Source organism: Crocodylus porosus, unplaced genomic scaffold, assembly GCF_001723895.1.
Source record: "Crocodylus porosus isolate Cpor-Errol unplaced genomic scaffold, CroPor_comp1, whole genome shotgun sequence".
Taxonomy (NCBI): Eukaryota; Metazoa; Chordata; order Crocodylia; family Crocodylidae; genus Crocodylus; species Crocodylus porosus.
In genome coordinates this window covers 35,729,562-35,750,358 of record NW_017728914.1, presented here as the reverse complement: position 1 = coordinate 35,750,358, position 20,797 = coordinate 35,729,562, and the positions used below count along the sequence as shown (strand labels likewise).

The 20,797-nt window shown below is 47.3% G+C and overlaps 1 protein-coding gene across 1 annotated transcript in view; it reads right to left on the bottom strand.

Moving 5' to 3' along the window:
• The window catches only part of SGCD (sarcoglycan delta), a 241,655-nt gene extending 234,849 nt beyond the window's left edge, over positions 1-6,806 (bottom strand). Inside the window, exon 1 of the mRNA XM_019535275.1 lies at positions 6,586-6,806. The gene's annotated coding sequence lies outside the window, so the exon portion shown is untranslated. The remainder of the gene's footprint in view (positions 1-6,585) is intronic.
• Between the last annotated feature and the right edge of the window lie 13,991 nt (positions 6,807-20,797).

Sequence of the window (20,797 nt, the reverse complement as noted above, 5' to 3'; positions counted from 1 at the left end):
ACTCTGATGCCCTTTTATCCTCCAAAACTGATCATTAAAAGAAGTTTCATGGACACTGACAAGCAGGGCAATAATATAACCTGCAAAAAAAGATTATTACTGATATTTTAAAGAAACACCAATCTGCTGCCAGTGAGGAGCACTACACAGAGAGCTGGTTGCAACAGAAGGTAGGTGTTTGGGAGCCACGCTGGCTGGAAAGGCGGCATTCGCTTTAGCTATTTGTGCAAGTATTCAGATGAGACTGAACGTGCTCAGACTTCAAGAAAGCACTCAGCCCGCCTGTGCTCAAACTGGGGAACCTTGGCTGCTTAGAAAATGGGTTAGCACAGTCATCCAGAGCAAATAATTGGATAATTTCCCTCATATCAACTACTTCAGGTGACCCACCTGCTGCTAAGAAGGTTGCTGGGTTTGTTTGCACTAGATAATGAAGAGGGGCCTGGTGCTTCCCCTCCCTCGGCTCTACTTGCTGGCTCCCTTCTTGAAATAAAACTTAAAGGAAGCACTCACTGCTCTTCCTGCTCAGAAGAAAAAAGCAGGCAGCGATGGCGTGACGAGGGGACAATTTAACGTACAAGCCGGAGCCCTGAGCAAATGGTGCTGGTACAGGATTTTCACCGTGCACAGCTGATTTAAAAGATATTGCTCTTGTATTACCTATGCCCCCCACCTTGCAATGCTTTTCCACTTGTGCCACGGTGCTCTTGTAGCGCTCTCCGTTATGGAGGGCAGGGGCTGTTCACTTGGCTGCGAGCTCAGGGCACAAGCCTCCAAACAGGTCACTGAAGTCAAGGGGCAGCCAGTTTTTGGGTTACAAACTACAGACAAGACCTCCTCTTTCAACCAGAAAGACCTTGAACTATTACAGTCCCGCAAGGCATGAATGTAGCATCATGGACCCGTTTTGTTTTGCAGAGCGGTTCAAAGGTCACCTTCACGTTGGTATTGTCAGTCAGGTACAGATATTCCAATAGCCCGAGGTGGACTCAATCTCAGTTATGTAGTTTTCTAAAAGCGGTGTAGTTTGGGTCGGTAGCAAACAGATCATACGTTTGCCCTTTGAGGGGGGTGCAAATCTGAGACTGGGTTCTGCCATTTTTAAACCAGTCTGTGTGTGCTGAACTTCTGTTCTGTTATGGGTATAGATGGGTTTCCGATCACTTATACTGGTCAAGGGGCAATGTCTGTACCTGACCTAAGTGTTGATCACTAAAGATAACTGCAAAAAAGGAAGTCATGGAGGAAGCTGAGAGGGCAAAAGGGGAAGGGAATCGGAACTGGAACAACTACGTAGCTTATTTCTTGCTGACCACCAGCGTATCGTGAAACACACTGGCACCCAATAAAACAGCAACACTTCCGGTGATCTGTAAGGTCCCTTCTAGCCCCAACCAACCATGAAACTATGATGCAGCGGAGCAGGGACCATGCAAATAAGCCAGATTCGGACATCCCGGACACAACCTGGGATCATCTCTCGCAGGCTGGATCCAACATCTGCAAGCTGGAAAAGGTGCTGGGAGCAGGAGCAGGAGCAGATACAGCTGCGGCGCTGGTAATCCTGAGAGCACAAGGAAGGTACGAGGGGTGTACTTGGTAGCCGTGTTGGTCTGAGACAAAAAGACATGCAAAAAACGAGAACTCTTGATTCCAAAATGATACCTTTTCTTAGACCAACCGGAAAGTCGCAAGGAGGCACAAGGCTCACAAACTGCTAGCAGAGGCAGCCAAGCCAAGAGGGTGCATGTAATGGGGTCCTAACCTTCGTTAGATTGCAATAATCACAATATTTATAGACAATAATCACATTTACAGACAACAGAGAGTGCTTTTTGGTACTTTTAAGTATAGGTCCAACAAGATAGCATCTGTTCCAGGACAGATTTCTTAAGTTTCAGGTTAGTTGTTGAGTTTCTCATTTTCTTTGAGAAATTCAGTCCAGTTCCGCTGATGACATCTTTTTTTTAAATTTTTTTTTTTTTGTGAGTGTGCTCCAAGGTATTTGTTACCGGAGCCTGTGCTTCGGTATATGTCGGTGTGATGGATTCAACGAAAGCCCTGTCAGGACAGGTTGGGTGAATATAGCTGCAGAAGTGGTGTCATCAGAGGACTTGATAGGCTAGCAGTGAGTCTGCTGATTCTGCAGCAAGACATATAAAATATCAAAGCCATCATATTTCTACATCCTGGCAAAATAAGTCAAGACAAGCACTTGGAAAAGATTCGCTGAGATATTATTACTTGTGCAAAGAATACTGCCTGCCTTTTTTTGCTACCAACACACGTGCAGGAAGCGAGACAGCACACAGCCCTACCTTCCTAGGAAAAAGACTTTCATTTGATAAAACCCAAATCAAACGCCACCAAAGCATGCACTCAAAATCTTTTGTTTTTCTAATTTGCCTTTGCTAATGCCCTGCACAGTGTGGAAGTCCACACCGATTCTGCAGAGATTGGATTCGCTCAGAGAGAAAGTGAAAAATTTACAGCCAAGGCACGCTCAGAAGGGGTGACTGATTTTGCACGCCTCGAACACGGAGGGTCGCACTGGGCATCTCATTTCTGGTACCCAGACTTTGAGGCAGGTAAAGCCAGTGGCCACTTTAACATATGAAGGCTTGAGTAAATACAGCTGACCATCAGTGCAGAGGGATTTCCACCAGCATGAATTCCCTGCATAAGAGCTGCGACACCGTGATTTAGACAAACAGAAATAGCAATTCAATTAAAGTCAAACAAACTAAAAAGGAGAGCTCCCATAACAGCTTCAACTGAAAAAGGTGAATTGTGTCCAGAAATCAGAAGAAGTTAACTGCTGTGAGATCTACAAGACACCTCAAAAGACACTTCCCCCCCCCACACTTCTACTTGCAAGATTAAATTTAATAAACTATATTTAAAGAGTACTTAAGAAACAATTTCCTTTGTATTAATTGTGCCTCTTCAACAGAACAGAGGCTTTTAAATAATAGCATTCTAATAATCCAAAAGCAGGCAATTTAAGAACAAAATATGAGTATGTTATTGGGAGATCAGTTAAAAACAATTGTGCATACAGTAAGATCATCAGCGTAATTACATAAGCGTTGCTAAAGGAAAATCAGCCCGTCACACACGAGCAAACAACATTATGTTGCAAAGATGAATGTTTTCAACTAAATGTTATGCCAACATATGGGGTCATTTCCACTAGAGCTGCGGAGCAATGCTTAGGACCCGGGGGTTAGTTGCCTTCGGGGACTACAGGTCCCCCACAAATGAATAATCTTATTAATGCTCTGGGAATTTGGAGAGGGGCATCAGGGTATGAAAAGGAAGCATTGCCCAGTGATTAGAGTGCTAGTCTGGAGCTAGGCAGCCTGTGATCTGCCACTGACTTTCTATCTGACCCAAGCAGGTCATCCAGCCTCAGTTCCCCATCTGTGAAATGGGGATAAACAGCATTTCCCTTCCTCACAAAGCTTTTGTGAGAAAACATACCTTTAAAGATTGCAAGGAAGTAAAATATTTCATTAAGGAGGGCTGCAAGCATCCCAGATGGAAGCAGATGGTGAAAAGAAGGTTAGCTGGCGAGATGTAAAACACCAGCGTTGCCAACTGTTGGCATGTCAGCGCATGTTTTTAGTGCAATCAGCAACACAATCCTTCAAAAGTGCCAGCTTCTAGAGTCAGGTGATTTCAGGAAATCTCAGTTTTCATGGGGGGGGGCGGTGTTGTTTAGCACTTATGGTTGCAGAGAAGTGTGAAAATGCAACCGCAGTGCAGCCTATGGGCTCTGATGCCTGAATTAGACCCATGCACATGGTCTTTAAACCAATCTCATCTCATTCTTGGCCCTAACTCATGATTTTTGAGTGCTTGGTTTAACAGTATTAAAATAGGCACAGGTAATTCCTAGGGGAAATGCTGAATGAACATGCAAAAGGGAAAGTGCCTATTGGGAAAAAAAAGCTGTCATGCTGCCACAACAGACCCGGAGAAGTTCTGCCAATCTGATACCAGAAAAATACTGAAGTCACAACCTGCAAAGCAGCCCTTACCATTCCTGATGGAGGACTGACTGGCCTTGCAAAACCCTATTTGCACACACAGCTGGGGAACAGAGGATTTTTTTCAGGTAGGCACCATTACTGTCATAATGAAGGGCAGCGTGCATAGCTCCTACCCACAGGCTGGTAACACTTTTGGCCCATCTCACACAGGTGCCCTAATGGCATTGCACATGCCATGGACCAAAGCTAGAGAGGCAGCAGCCAGCAAGCTACAGCCGCCCTCTACTTTTTCCCCCTCCGCTCAGAGACACTGAAGCTGCATGAAAATCAGATTCGAGTCCTCAAAGCCCGGCAAGAGATCACTCCACATCCTCAGGCATCCCAGCCTTTCATGTGCCAAAGCAGTCAGCAACACACGCATGCAGATTGATATGCTTTCAATTATAAAATATAAAGCCGAAAAATGAGCAAGACAACAAGCTGCCCCGATTCCCAGGTGAGAGGCAGGTAAAATATTCCTCTTTAGAACGGCAACTGTGACCTTGATTGTGAAAGAGCCCTCCTGCTGCCTCCCTCCCCGGGGCGTGGGATCACAAGGCCAGTCATTTTTCTTTCCTTCTTGAGCAACAAGGAACAACTCCCAGCCTTCAAAACGATAAGTTTTGGAACAGAGAAATAAACTGCTTTTTTTTTTTCCCCATGGTGTAACTGGAATTTCCATGGGATTCTCCTTCTCGAGCCATACAGACTCTGGCCAGTCAGTGGTACACACGGGGATGTGTGTGCACTGTCTGTGCACACTGGAGGACCTGGAGTACAACACAGCCCTGCAGGGCAGGGCAGAAAACCATCGAGTGAATGAGGACTCATGCCCTGGCCCCAGCTGGTGATGCAGTACTTGCTTTGGGACTCTGCACTGTTATCCTCTGTGCAGCACTGGCATAAGAGCATCACAGACGGCAGGGTAAAGGCGCACTTTTAGAGACACACTAAATAAGATATATAGAGCACAAACTTTTGTGAATCCAAGTTCACTTCTTCAGGTCGCAGCGGCAAGCACTGCAATCATCACTCTGGGACTGGGCAACTCCTTTCAGCTCCACCACTCCTCTCTCGTTCCTTCTCTCGGCCCCGAGATTCCCCTTCCTTCTGCAATCATCACTCCCAGCTGCATGCAGGCGAGAAGAGCAGCGTGTCCCAACCACTGCTTCGTGGAGCTGGTGCTCCAGATTGCTATGCCTAGCTCAACCTGTTAGTAACCAGTGATGTCCACTGGACAGCATTCGCCTAAAGCACAGAACCAGAGAAAATGAGGGTGGGAAGGGACCTCAGGGGTCACATCTAGTCCAACTCCCTGCTCCAAGCAGGACCAGCCCCAACTACATCGTCCCAGACAAGTGCTGGCATGAAAGGGTTTGAAACCATGCTGATCTTTGAGCAACACGGCCCTTTTGCAAAACTCTACCTTGCACCCTGTCCTAAACTCGTCTGTATGCAAATGTTACGAAGGCAGTGCCAGCGAGGCATGTGAACGAAGCCTTGTTATTTGCAGAGCAAACCCTAGGAGTTTGGTTATGCTGCGAAGCACTAAACTGAATGCAAGTCCTCATGAACTTGCCTTCCTCACCTACCTGGAGGCTTTTTAAGATACAAGTCAGTCATTTCTATTTGGATTTTTCAATGGTATTATGTTAAGATGGAGCACTACATCACTACCGCACAGGTATATGGAGTCCACCTCTCTGCTCAGACAGGAACAAGAGCAACATCTCTGTATATAGTTTAAAAAAAAAAATCACTGTCTGGTGCAATTGCACGGAAACTGGAATGAATGCCGTGTATGAAAATAAAAGGTTTGCACCATGGGAATAACACAGCCTCAACAAAAGGAAATGTGGTAGTGAACACAGTTACTTGAGGAGTTTCCCCATGCCTGTTACATGCTATTTCAGCCTTTGATCCCAACATATTATTACATACATTGGGGTTTTTCTTACCACTGCCCCCGGCCAGCAAAGTCGGAGGTATATTTCCGCATGGCATCACAACCTCTGTCCACAAAATGAGCGTCTCAAGATATCAGTGACCCTCTCATAAGAAACCAGCATAGGCCAACATGGAGAAACAGCAATGACAGTAGAGGGAAAGGCCAGTGCCTGGACCCCAAACGAGAGGTGTGTGTGCGTGCGTGCGTGCGTGCGTGCGTGCGTGCGTGCGTGCGTTCTCTCCGGCCTTCTCAACTGCAGGCTTAAGTGTGTGATGCATCAACTGCAATTTTCAAAACGCAGGTGCCTATCAACCAGGCAGCATCGCACCCCACCATACACTTAAATGAGTTTCTTCCATAAAAGCTCTGGGTATCCACATGCATCTTGCCCAAGTCAATAAGTTTAAAAACACTCTGACCTTGGGGAGTTTTCCCCAGATCAAGAGAGCGCAGAGGTTATTCGCCGACTGCTGTCGCCGCCAGATAGGTGCAGAGACAGGGTTTTGCAGGCTAACAACTTCTCTGCTTTCCCGTAGGCAGGCAGGCATTCAGAAAACACAAAGGAAGACACATACACATAAAAAAAAAGGCTGAACCACGTACCTTGCCGACGCTGATCGTTCCGAATCCTGAACACAATTAGTTTCGGAGCTGCATTGGAGTGAAGGTAAGGGCCTCAGGCGGTCACCATCTGGAAGTCCGGGTAAGCTCCCCGCAGGCTCCAGGACAGCCTCCGGTACGTCCCTGAGGATGATGCCGTGTCCTCCGGTTCTTCAGAGCCGCGGCAGGAAAAGAGGCCGTTTGGAGAGAGAAAAGAAAAAAGGTGCAACACTGAATCCCGGGGTCAGTTGTTCGGCACATTCAGAACAGAAGAGAAGACAACGTCGGATGGGAAGGAAATGTCAAGCCAAGACACGGAGTCTGTGACCATCCATCACACGCGGCGCCTTTGGAGGGCGCTCACTGAATTTAAGAGTCGTGGCGCAGAACTGATCTTACTTTCCGGTGCTTTACCTGTGTCTTTAGACCGGGAAACAAATGCCCGACTACATGCACCGGGCTCCTGGGAAGGCAGGGACCAGGAGACACTTGGGGATAGGTTTAAAGAACAGGGGAACCCCTCCACAGCTGTCCCAATCAAACCACGGGATTTAAAAGTGAGAGCAGACACTTCCAAGCAAACAACCGTGAGATTTGGCAGTTTTACGGCACCTTTCATTCCAACATGTCTAAGCCCTTAATCGCCAGTAATCTTGTTTGAATTAAATCAATTATTAATTTATTAGGACACCTTCGTGAGCTAGTAGCGGCTGGCCAGAAAAGAAGTGGAAGCCTGATATCAGTCTTTTAAGTCGGTCTAAACAGTTAAGTCATTGGCTGTTTTTTCCAAAATCCCAGACCCCCAGTAGCTCCCACTAGCACAACTGGGAGCATTGAATAAGATCACGAAAGGAAAAAAAAATAATAATAATGAGATGACAGAGATGATTTGAAAACCTCTGAGGATGGAGACTCCACCACCTCTCTGGGTACCTGGCCCAGTGCTCCAGCACCCTCCTACAGAGAAAGTTTTTCCTAATATCCAACCTCAACTTCCCTTGCTGCAGCTTGAGCCCATTGCTCCTTGTCCTGCCATCTGCCCCCACTTAGACCAGCCCAGCTCCATCCTCATTGCAGCCCCCCTGCAGGGAGGTGAAGGCTGCTATCAAATCCCCCTCGGTCTTCTCTTCTTGCAGACTCAATCAGCCTCACACGTCCTGACCTCCAGCCCCCAACCATTTTCATTTCCCTTCACTGGACTCTCTCCAACGTGTCCACATCCTTTTCGTAGCAGGGGACCACATAGAAACCGGAGCCGCCGTGGCCCAAAAGCAGAGATGGGCAAGCCGCATGGTGCAAATTAAAGCTACTGGTTTGTGCCGTCCCGCAAAGCCCAGGTGAGCTCCCTCGTTTCACCGGGGCTGCTCCTGGAGCGAAGCAGCGAGGCAAGTCCGGGCAGCAGGGGCAAGGCCTGCATTTGCTGGGTGACATTTGTGCGTCAGGGAGGGCCGAGCAGACCTTTGGGCTGGCGCTTTATTTGTATTTCTGCTCGACTGCTTCCAGCTGCCGCCTTCGGGCTCAGACAGGGAGGGAAAAGCAGAATGTCACATCTCCCTTTCCTTTCCAACCGGGGCATGACAGCCTCGCTCCCGCACCGAGCGCACAAAGCTAGGGTGGGAAGGTGGGACTTGAAGGGATGCCGAGCACGGCATGGGTGCAGGGACGGCTGAGGCGGTAGCAGCAGGACCTGCTTTTAGGGCACTTCATCGACAGGGGACAAGAGCCACAATTATTCCTCCCTTGGGATAGGGTGGACCAGGCTCTTTAACCCTGGTCGGGAGCAAAGCCCCAACAGATGGACAAATGCATCGTCTCCTTTGCTTCTGCAACTGAGCTGGCTCCAAACATACCAGCACTTGCCTTTCCTTTGGCGTCTCACTCGGCATAATTTTATTGTCTCGTGAGACAGACAGATGCCTACTACTATCCTCTGAAAACCGCGATGCGATAAAGCAAAGGGAGGAAGCCAATTCCTCTCTTTCCCATGTTACCTTTAGCGTATTTGTTCTGCCTTTCAGTCAATACAGTCACGGGATCACACTGCCACTGCGGAAGGAGCCCAGGAGCCTGGTCTCCAGTTGCATTTTTGAAAGCTCCTCTTTAGCACGGCCTGTCAAAGCTCACCCAAAGCAACACTGCTCGGGAAGGAGCAGTCGGCATGTCGTCCTAACGCATTTTCCTGCAGGCACCCAGGAGTTTCGATGGGGCCTGAATTCCTGCAGTGCTGGAGGGATCCTAAATGGCAGGGCAGGCAGGAGAGCATGCTTTCAGCTCTAGGCAAAGATAAGAAAAAGAGCCCCTCCATCCCAGCCACTGCCATTACAGGAAACAGCAGCAACAAGCTGGAAAATGCTGCTGGAGACCCCATCCAAGCACTTGCCCGAGCCAGACGTTGGAAGGATGCAATAATAATTTCCATCCTCCTGCGTTACCGTGATGGGAGCTGTGGACCCAGGGAACCAGCCAAAAATTAGGAGCAATGACTCTCCATCATCATGCCCTCTCCAGCTTCCGTTTTTAGTGCCTACGATGGGATGTCCCTGTAGAGGATGATTAAAAGGCATGCCCAGGTCCTGCCAGGTTCCCCAGAAGGTAACACTGCAGGCTGTACAGCCCTGTGATTTTATGGAGCTGGCATTTAGAGAGAGAAAGCAATCGGTACTACCCGGTCAGCGGTCCACGGAGCCAGGCAGCTCCTCCATCCACGACCAAAACGCCGCAGGGACGGAGACCGAGAGGACTGGAAGACCACCGGCCTAGGAGCCGTAGGATCGTGTTCCTTTTAAAGAGAAATTAGCACGCGAGACTGATAGCTATTGCAAACCCAAGCAGATGAGGGCCTGCCCTGCTCCAGTCCAGCCAGGTCGCCTTTAGCCCCCACGCCCTTCCCGCCACCCTAAGCCCCACGCGGAGACTTGTACAACACGCGGCAAGCAAACATTACCGGGCAGCAGGTGTTCGCTGCAAGACTGGCCGGTCTCTCCTCTTAAAATATTAATTACAACCTCCCCAACTGCAGTTGAAGAAATTATGTTGGGCCTGGAAAAGATTAAATACGTCTGGGATCGGGAGACTTGAAAAGAGCTGGAACCATATGTCCTTTGGCTAAATATGAAAGCTTTTCTTTTTTTTCTTTTTTGCTGCCATTCTGGGCTTTGTGTAATGGAAGGGGGGAGTGGGCATGAAGCACGGGCATGTATGTGCCTTTACTTCATGCCCTCTCCCCTTACAGCTTGGCTTGAGCAAGCAGCTACTGCTCAGATATATGATCCCTGCAGCCATGCAGGAGCTCGGTGGAGAAGGAGGGTGCTCAGCACCTCACAGGAGGAGTCCTCAGGGGCCAGGCAGGTACGTGCACCTCTACGTTTCGGCCCTAATCCTTCCCCCACCTGCACGACCATCTCAGGCCCCTGTGATTTATCCTGCCGGCCTCCTCTCCCCTTAAATTTGGTTTAAAGCCAACACTGGTAAAGAAGAGAATAAAATGAGACTTCTGATCCCCTCCTTCCAGAAGGCGCATGTTAAAAAGTTGGTAGCGATGTGACTCTGGGACCTCTCCAACGATAACACTCGTGGGCACGGCCGACAACCGCTGCCCGTCACGCTGCCGTTCAGAGCAGCTCGGTGCAAAGCGTAAATCAAACAGGAGGCCCTGGCAGTAATGACAGTCGGCTCCTTTGGGCCATTCCCCTTCCCCAGCAGCCATGCACGAGGTGGAAGGCAGCACAGTAATCCCGGAGATGTGCAGATAATTAACGCCTGCTTACCGTGGGCAGCGGGGACCGTTGCGGTGGGCCTGCGGCTAAGCTACCATTCAAGACACGGGACGTCGGTGCAAGATAATGGCAAAAGGCAGAGCTGGATCCAGCAGAGCATGGGGATGTCGCTGCTTCTGGCGTTTCTCTTTTATTGTTCAAAGGCAGCCTCACGATATTTTCAGAAAATGAAATACGAATGCGGGATAAGCAGCCTTGTTGTCCGAGTTATTCTAACCACTGGGCTGTTAATATCTTCCCGGGCTAACGCTCACTCAGACGCCGCGCCGGGCAGGTTAGCTGCGGCTTCAAAAGAATAAATTATTTCTGGGGTAGCACCCTGTGGAAATATTTGCAGTGTAAAATAAAACAGGCATCTGCAAAAGAAAACAGCTTGTGTTTGCAGAACTGCATTTTTCACTTCCAAAGGTGGAGAGTGGAGTTAGCTGGTCCCAACTTAAGTCAGGCCTATTAGTACGGCAGTGGTTATTACGGACCTGTCGGTCCCAGTAAAAGAGAAGAAGGGAGGCCGCAGGGGCCCCACCGGAGGAAAGCGCTTTCACTTGCATGTTTGCATCCATCCCGATACAGAAAAGCACTTCGACTCTCTGCCTCAATTATGGTTTATTCCCTCCATTCGGGGTACAGTGGGAAATGATGGGAGTGCATGTCCACTTTGCACGTCGACTTCACTGGGATCTGGGCACGGGCGAGAAACGAACGTGCGAGCAGCTATCGCGCTTCACCCACCTCGGCAGATCTTTAAAGAAAAAACAATCCAGTTCTCTCGATAGTCATAGAAGGCTCCTATTCAAGGCTCCTTGAAGTAGTTACGCTTCTTGATTTAATGTCAACTGAAACAGAGTCTTCCTTTAGCCCAGCTCAAAAAGAAAATGTAAATACCAAAAAAGACGCGTCCTTCATCTCATCGATGAGGTTAATTTACGGGGGTTATTTTGCATGATGTATGTGTTGTTGATTGGTCACTTAAGGTCTCTTCAAAGCAAGCCAGAATCCAAGGGCGCTCTCAATTCCTCCTCCCAGTTCTCCCCAATTGAGGGGGGAGGAACCGATTCATCACCTACCTCCAAAAATACGCATTTTGGTGGAATGCCAATGAAACACAGTTTTTGCTCTTGGGGCAATAATCGAAACGGGAAACTCAAGTATCTTGAATGTCGGGAGAGGAATTTCCAACGAAACCTTATGTGCTGTAACATTAGATGATTCACATTCACCCCTTTTGGAAATCAAGCTTTATTCCACTTTCGCCTCTCCCACCACGCTCAACCTTTTTGGTCTGCGCCCGCCACGTTCGGATTACCAAATCAGTTGTTGCTCGCCCATGAAGTTCGTCGACCTAGGCTGTCTCCTACACCACTACTTGAATGTGAGCTTTGCCCCTGATGCTAATGGACACAGAATGAGGGAATGGAGCAGACTTACAGGACTTGATTTTTCCTTGCTATAGAAAACCTTTTACCTGTCCCTAAAACCTGGGGCATGTTTTTTCCCCAATGCATGGGTCAGACCCTTCCTTCATTTTGGAAGACGAGTTTAATGCATATTAAGTCCCAGGACTATAGGGACACCATACAGGCAGATCCCACTACAGCACTTTCACTGTTACCTTCGCATGGCACTTCTCTCCATCTCCCGTCAGCCTGGGCATTACGGACTTTAAATCGCACCCGTCCGCGGTGCACTGGTGTTTCATTAAATACGCTCATACAAAATGCTTTCTATTTTTGCTCCAGAAATGCTTCCTCCTTTCTCATTCTGGTTTCCCCTCCACTGTTGACAAGCGCTCCTTTAGGCATGGTTTCAGGAGTGTTTTCAAGAGCTCTAATTCGGCTCCTGCTGAAGCGGATGCAAGCTTTACCACAGGCCCACACAAATATTGTTCAGGAGAAAACAGTTTTTGCTGCAGTATGGTGAGTGTTCGGTGTTTGCAGCCCGTTCTGTTTTTGAGAACGTAAATCAATGAAAAAGCATGCATTTCCATCTCTTTTCAAATGCCATCTTAAAACAAATCTCTCCTCTCTTCCTTACACTTCTTAATTCATCGCTACAAAATTCTGTAACTTTATTGTTTATCTCCGAGAAACACATTGGCATGAAGGATGTTTCGGAAAATAATATTGGACTATGTGGCATCCAGGACACATTACTGTCAGCTTGCTATTATCTCAGAAGCACATCCTCCGAGGAGGTTTTTCCATTACAAACTCAAGTTATTTTTTTTAATGTCTCAGCCACTTCAACTCACACATCACATAAATTTTTGGTACATTAGCTCGGAGCCTGGATTCTGATTCTGTTTTCAGTCCATTAAGCCATTTTTACTTAGACGATGACAAAAAAAACCAAACAAACCCCAACTTTCCTAACTTGCAAAAGTTTTATTTGCCAAGCTGCAGCTGAAGACGGCACTGTGCGACTTGGGGAACACAGCCACTCGGTCACCAGTGTAACGTGGGGAAAACGTCACTATTTATGGACTCGGTTTACTGTTGCAAAGAGTGGTGAAGTGCTGTAAAATGAACAACTCTGACCTGAAAAAGGATTGAACTGGATTATTTACCAGCACTGGAAAACACACCCAACTGGCTGCAGATCAGGTAGCTCCTGAGGATACAAATGTTCAAAGTGGTACGAATCGAAATCAGCCTCGCTGAAGCTCCAGTCTGGCATCAAAACCCAATAGTCCTTCTGAGCTCGAAGTGGAAGCGCTGCATTCGCCAACAGAAAAGCATGCGGTTAGGGGGAAAAAGAGAAAGACATCTGGCAAAGAATCAGGGAGCTGGGAAGCAATGAGTGGCTAGGGCTGCCTCGTCAGCAGAAGAAAAGAGCATGGCTGCATGGCCTGGAGAGCGAGGAAGGGGGCTGGAGATGATCAGGAGCTCAAGAAGAACCAGTCCAAAAGCCTTGGAGAAGCACCAAAGGGTTTGGAAAACACTGGGCTGAGTCATTGAATCGTAGAGAAATTACTGGAGAACAGGCTGGCCCCAGAAGCCGGAGCTCTCTGAACCTCTGTCCAAGGAAATGGCTTTCAATGCACAGCTCACTTTTCACCGTTAATTAGCACCAATATGTTTGCAATTGAGAAAGAAAAGGTGGCACCTGAGAATTAGGATTTCCATAATTGATCCTCACTCCCTTTTCCCTCCCTCCCTGCTTGCACTCTCTGTTCTGCACAAAGCTTTCCAGGCCAGACGGTCTATTTTTAAAGTGCTAATAATGAAATGCTTTTGCGAATAGCAAAAGGATGAAGCAATATTCCTGAAACAGGCCTCGCAGTCCTGGAGGCTGCGTGAGGAATGCACTTTCGGCGCCTGGGCAGCAGTTCTGCGGAAAAGGACCTGTGGGTTGCAGTGGACAAGAAGCTAAATAGATATGAACAGCGTGCCCTTGTTGCCAAAAAGCTAACGGCATCCTGGGCTGCGTGGGTAGGAGCGTTCCCAGCAGATCGAGGGCAGCGATTCTTCCCCTCTGTTGAGCACTGGGGAGGCCACATCTGGAGTCCTGTGTCCAGCTGTGCGCCCCCCACTACAGAAAGGATGTGGACACTTTGGAGAGAGTCCAGCGCAAGGCAAGAAAAATGGCTGAGGGGCTAGAGGGCATGACTTGTAAGGAGAGGCTGAGGGACCTGGGCTGACTGAGTCTGCAGAAGAGAAGACCGAGGGGGATTGAATAGCAGCCCTCACCTCCCTGCAGGGGGGCTGCAACGAGGACAGAGCTGGGCTGGTCTCAGTGGGGGCAGACAACAGGACAAGGAGCAAAGGGCTCCAGTTGCAGCAAGGGAAGTTGAGGCTGGATATTAGGAAAAACATTTACGAGGAGGGTGGTGAAGCGCTGGAAGGGGTTACCTAGCGAGGCGGTGGAGTCTCCATCCCTGGAGGCGTTTAATACCGGGCTTGACAAAGCCTTGGCTGGGATGATGTTGGGGCTGGTGCTGCTTGGACTAGATGTGACCTCCTGAGGTCCCTTCACACCCTTGTTGCCTGCGATTCTGTGGCCCCAACCCCTGCTGAAACGAGTGGCCTGCATCCGCTTGGACAACGCTGCCTGTTTGGCTGAGCTCTGCCATTAATCCAAAGGACTGCCCCACCACCCTTTCACTGCTGCTGCATTGCGAACCAAGCATCTTCCGACGCGGGAATGCAGGCGGCCGGCACCGCGCTCCTGCATCGCCTGGGTCTTCGCTGGGTGGCGATGGAAGGCAGAAAGGAAAAATCGAGCTTGCCATCACTACGCCTTTCACAACCACTTCTCCTCTGACACTTTTACAGGCACAGTTAAGTGAATGCGTAAGCTAATTGGCTCTGCCTGTAATCAGGTAGCTAGATGTCTGCATTCTCTTATTTGCTCCGACAGTGCATTGTGCCTGCAATTTACTGTGCTCACGTAATTGAAGATCCCTTTATAAAATATGACTCATTAGCTAACATTCAAAAGGAGCTGATTTAGCTCCCCCCCCCCTTTTTTTTTTTTTGAAAAGACACTTTTAACATCTGAAATAACACCGGGCAAAAAATCATGGCATATATTTAAGTCAATTAGTGTAAATTCCTCCCAAGAGATAAACTTTTTTTCAATCCATTCACCCTCAAACAACTGGGGATTGCAAAAGAGAAGCAGCCTGCAGCTATGTATCCGCACAGGACTCAACCTTTCTGAACAACACTAAAATAAAGTTCACTGACCCAAATTCATCGCCGGTGCTACCCCCATTGATTCCAGCGGGGCTTTGGCCAGGGATAAATTTGCCCACTGGGATCTGGGACTTTCAAACAAGTGAAATCTCAGCTTGTAGAAATGTCAGTGAACACGGCAGTGTGTGCGGGCGGGCACCTGAACATCAGGGAACTCTCCTCATTACCAACCTGCAAACCCGTGACAGTTTGCAAAATGCCTCTCAGAAACATTTGGAAAAGATGAAAATAGACTCTGCTGCCCGTGATAAATTATACAGAAGCCCGAGAAAGGAAAAATGTCTGTGCTGTGTTGATCCAGGATGGACTCGCAAGTGCTGTTTGCCTTCAGCCTCCTCCTCCTCTTTGGAGGTTATTTATTTTTTAGATGATATAGCTATAACGTAGTTAACATGCAACACTATAACATAGTCAGCACAGGGGGTTTTTGCTCCAAACACTAATATCCCTGCAACTTAAGAGAGGTCAGGTCTGGGTCTAAGCACTGCAGCAAGATCCTAACCTCTTGCAGGAGTGGGCCCAAGAACCACGAAGTGACCTTTCCTGAGTCAATCAGCTCATGCCCTGGCCTAATCATCATCATCATCATATCAGCTGCCTCTGTTGCTTCTAACATTTGGCTGTGTTCAGTACATATCTTAGCTGCAGAGACCGTCATATATTCACATTATTTTCTGTCTTCATCTTTGCTTATGAAGAGAAGCTCGACTGCTAACATTTGCTGGCGAAGCATAAACACGAAGACCGGGAGGAAAGTGTAGGTGCATCATATAAAGTAGGAAGTGACAAGACAGCACAAAGGGGGGAAATAAAAATGAAGAATCAAGCCTTCCTTGGGTGTAAATCAGCACAACAGATCTTCAGCATCAAGAGATCTATGGCCATTTGCATCTGCCGCAGGTCCAGACTCTGTTGTGTTTGCACACTCAACCCAGCAAAACACACCGATAACAGCTACCCAGTTCCTTTCACAGTGGCCATTACAGTAATGGCAGCAATTAACTCAGATATGGGAAGCATCATCCCTTTGGTTTGCTATGCTAATGTGGAAGGACAACAAAAAGTTGTTTTTATAATGCAAGCCATTTATAAACATACACACACACACATATATACAAGCCATTTATTTATATATAAAATATATACAAAATAAATGGCTCTTGGAATAATATCCTTGATTACATTTACTGCATAACATTTTCCTTCATGTTTTTATAATGAACTTGACCATGAAAAACAAATTTATGTCTACAGTTTGTATCATTATAAGCTCAGCTCATTTGATGTGGAAAACCTACAGTTTAATTGCTTGATTTAAATTTGGCTGGTAAAATGCATACTGAAACATTACTCTTTTAATTATGTTAATTTATAACTGAAAAGCTAAATTTACAAAGGCAATAACATTAATTATTGACCTGCCCATTAAAGCCGAATATATATTACTGAGTTAATTGGCTTTATAAGTCTGCCAGAAATTATAAACAAGTTTATGAACGGGTTTACACGAGTCAGGTATGTCGCATCTCTTAGTGGGTTAGGGGTTTTTACTATATTTACCTGATGTACGGGTAAACCTCGGCCCCGTGTAGAGGATGTTCCACGTACGTTCGTTTTTTCAAAGGACTCTTCTTGCAGAAGGTATCGCACAACACAGGCAGCAAATTCCCTGCCCCACTAAGAGCCCAGAAGATATTTAGGCAAAGTGCTATCTCCAGTGCGATGATTATTAGGAAAAACTCTCAGGAGGAGGGTAGTGCAGCACTGGACCAGGCTCCCCAGAGAGGGGGTGCAGTCTCCATCCTTGGAGGTTTTGAAGACCCAGGTAGACAAAGCCCTGGCTGGGATGATGGATTTGGGGCTGGTCCTGCTTGGAGCAGGGGCTTGAACTAGATGCGACCCCCCCGAGATCCCTCCCAACCTGAATTTTCTATGATCCTATCACGAGCTGCTCTGTAACAATTCGTGCATTTTGTAAACTGTCTGGTCACGGGGATATCTACTGCACATACATCTGTATTGCTTTAAATCAAGACGGTTATTAAGACAACAGCAGGCAGGAAAAGCATTTGCTCAAAATAACCCACACGGCAATGAACACTTCAAGACGGTGCCTGGGCTACCTCCGGGCTCCAGCTAAGTTACAAAACCTTACTTTGCTAATGAGACGTGGGGACTTGAGGAGTTTATTCATACAGGCAGTTAGGAGGGTCTCTTGGTCTTTTCAAAGAGGAGACAATTATGGAGCTTCTCAGACCTACCTGGGCCTCTCAGAAGGGATGTATGCAGCAGTTACGCCTGCCTAAGCTAGCTACCATCCAAGGATCATTTCTTTACAAGAAAAAAATAGGTGGATGCCTAGACCGCTCTACATCTTTTTCTCCAAATGCTTTCTTGCCCCTGTCAACACGCTTTGGCTTAAGAAGGCTATCTGGTCACAATTCACATCCATGCCCTTAGCCTTTGTCTGTGGTTTTACTAAATGCACCTTAAAAAAAGATAAGCGCCCAATATAGTTCCCTGCCTACTTCTAACGTGGCTTCTGTATAAGCTACTGCAAGTTGCTAATAGGAAACCCTAAGTGGCAATGTGGCATGATGAAACAAAACAGGGAAATAACAGAAAGCTGTGTTCCCAACTCATCTACAGTTTTGCAGCATGGAAGCACGTGCGCTTTTACTGTGCGGGCAGCAAATGCTCTGGGTATGTAATGAGATCAGAGCTTTCTTGTTAAGTGATTAGCATCAGTGCCTGACCATAGTAAGAGTCTATTCACAAAAGCTTTTTAATGAACACAAACACATTTGCAGAAATCCACGCCAACGTCTCCAACTTTTGCGGAGGAAATGTCTTCATTAATAATTTAGCTTCCTTCTTCATGTGCTAAAATAACTTAAACATGGAGTGTCTACTTATGCATGCTTCCTCTAAAAACTAAAGCCAGGTTACTAGCGGTTACGCAGCAATTTAGTGTTATATTAATGTTCGGTGAAAAGCTCATTTTGCTCATTGTCTAAAAGACTTAAACGTCATTTGCCCATGCCTTTAGATCTGGCATACGGCAGACCTGTTCTCTTCCAAGCCGTGCTAGTGGAAGCTCCTGGCTTGTGCACAGACTGTGAAAAAGCCGCCATGCTGCAGCTATCACAGAACAAAGTGGCACAGCAATCCTCTCCAATAACTTCATATTCCCACCCAAAACCCTCGTCACGCTGGGCTCCGTGAACTTAGCGCGCAAGATCAAGTGGATGAAAGGATGAAGACTCGCTTGAGGGTGTCGCAAGAAGAACCACTGTTCAGGTTCCCAGCCACGGGAACCACGGGAAATGCTTTATTTCGGGGGCATTGCAGATGAACTGCCAGTCATCCAGTGTACGAGCTACCCTGCGTGGGGAGTCTTACTGGGCATCTGCAACATATTTCCCCTTTAAAAAAAAAAAGATGTGCACGTGTAGGTGCAGGCTGCCCCAGCCCTCCCTACCACGTTAGGTAAAGCCTCCCCACCATTTGAGGGAGGAGCACAGACCATTTACACCCTGTTTCTACCTCCAGGTCCCGTACCAGAGAGAGCAGAAAGTAGCCCAGAGCATCTCTGATGCAGTCAATTCCCACCGTGACCTTACATGTGCTCAGAGATTTAAAAAAAAAAAATAGTGGATATAGTGACAGCACTTACTGGCAAAGCACCTACACCAGGAGTCTGTTGCCTCTGCAAGAGGAAGGTAAACACTGGGTGCACATCAAGCCCACCGTGTCCCTCCACCCTATAAAGCCCTTTTACCTGCCTCCCCCGCAAGCCCACATTTATTTCTTTCCTCTTCCGCAGCATTTAAAGGAGTGCTGGGTGCAAGATGCCCATGATTTATACACAGGTACAATGTCACTTGACAATCTCTCCAGACTCTCCATAGTGTGAAATAAGACTCAGACCCTGGTTTTTCCAGCTCTCTGACCTGATGCTTTGGTGGAAGTCCATCTGCAATTAAAATGATGAGCAATCAAGTGCCCTGGGTTTGTCATATCACCATAAAATCAGAAGGAGTAGGTACACTTATCTCCCCACCAGCGGCCTGTCTCCTCAGAAGTGCAGCACACTCTCCCATATAAACACCGTGATGTCTGGTGTCTTAGGAGAAAGATTGTAAAAGGGTGTAATTTCAAAATGGTTTATTTTGACTTTAATGATTTCCCCTTTCGAAACACGGTTCAGCATAAATTAAAGAGAGATGTTTAGACAGAAGTGGCGTCAGTGGGAAAAGCCAAATCTTTTGGTATAAAACTGTCAGAATGTCCCATTTCAGCACTTTTTTAAGGTGGAGGCGATTGGCAATGGTTTACCTTTTCTGACTTTTCCTGGTCTCGTTTCAGTGGGCTGGTATTTGGTGACAAAAAGGGCTTTTTTTTAAAAACCAGGCAAACAAACAAAAAAACCTCCCAACCTCAGCTCTAATATTAAGCAACTAACATCCTAAACAATAAATTGGCACTGGACAGTTTCTATGAAAGGAGAATCATACGGCAGGATAAATAAGCAGGCGAGTGGTTAGCAAAAGGAAGACAATTGTTGAGTATGTGTTTGACACCAAGCCACTTCCTCTTCCTAATGACAGGACATGGCTTTTGTTTAGGACTAAGACTGAACTGATTTGGGGGAGTTTTTTATAGCATGATTCATTAAAGTCACTTATTTTCAACATGCTTCACAAACGGTTTTGAGTGTGAGGTTAGCATTAGCTCTCACAGGGCCAAATTAGTCCAGCTGGCCTATTATTAACTCTGCTAACTTTGCTATAATTCAGGCTCATTGCAACTACGCCTATGCCCTACCATGGCGCTTCCTGCCGATCACAAATCTCTACCTGGGGACGTAGGTGCTGGAACAACTCATCTCCCACGTTTACCGGAAAGGCTGGGAACTGCTACAAACGGCGACATCCAGAGCACCTTTTAAAGACTTGCTCCCACCCACCTATTACATTTTTGTATGATGTTAGATACGTTCTCTGCATGTGGTTCCCCACAACACAAGCTACTGCCAGAGGCAAACATTTTTAGAGCAAATATGCTGGAGAGAGAAAGATAAAGGAGCCTTAGAGTGTGCTGATGTGCTCAGCAATTTATAGTGTAAAAAGGTAAGGCATCTGCCAAACCCGGCTGTTAGGAACAAGGTGCCTCCACACAGGCCCATTTTTATGCATGCACTGATGCACGCATGTGTGACAAGGGTGTGAACACAGGCCCCAAATGCAGGGCAGCAACTCCTCCAGGAAAGCACTCATTAAGCCATACCATAGTAGAAGGCAAGCAGAGTTTTCCTGAAACCGGACCACTGCTAATGGCATAGATGCAACTTCTGAATTTCATGCACACTCATACGCACACGCGCACACTTGTGAAGGCACGATGCCACTGCTTAGGTAGCCCATGCGTGCTTTGATGCCCTTGTGAGTGTCTGAATTTCGTGCGTGTTCATGCGCACACTTGTGAAGGCACAGTGCCACTGCTTAGGCAGCCCACGCGTGCTTGTGCACGCTTTGATGCCCTTGCAAGCTTCCCATCTTAACAGACTGCCTCAAATAAGCCCAGATTTCCCGAGTGCAGTTCAACTCCCTCTCTATTATGCAGCCCGTCCCCCTTCCAATTAAGTACCTCTGTTTTGCCAGTCTCTTGAAGTCCAGTTTCCCTGAAGTCTTTCTGCAAATTCCTAGTTGGAAGAGCACTCGCAGCCGCCGCACCTTTCATCTG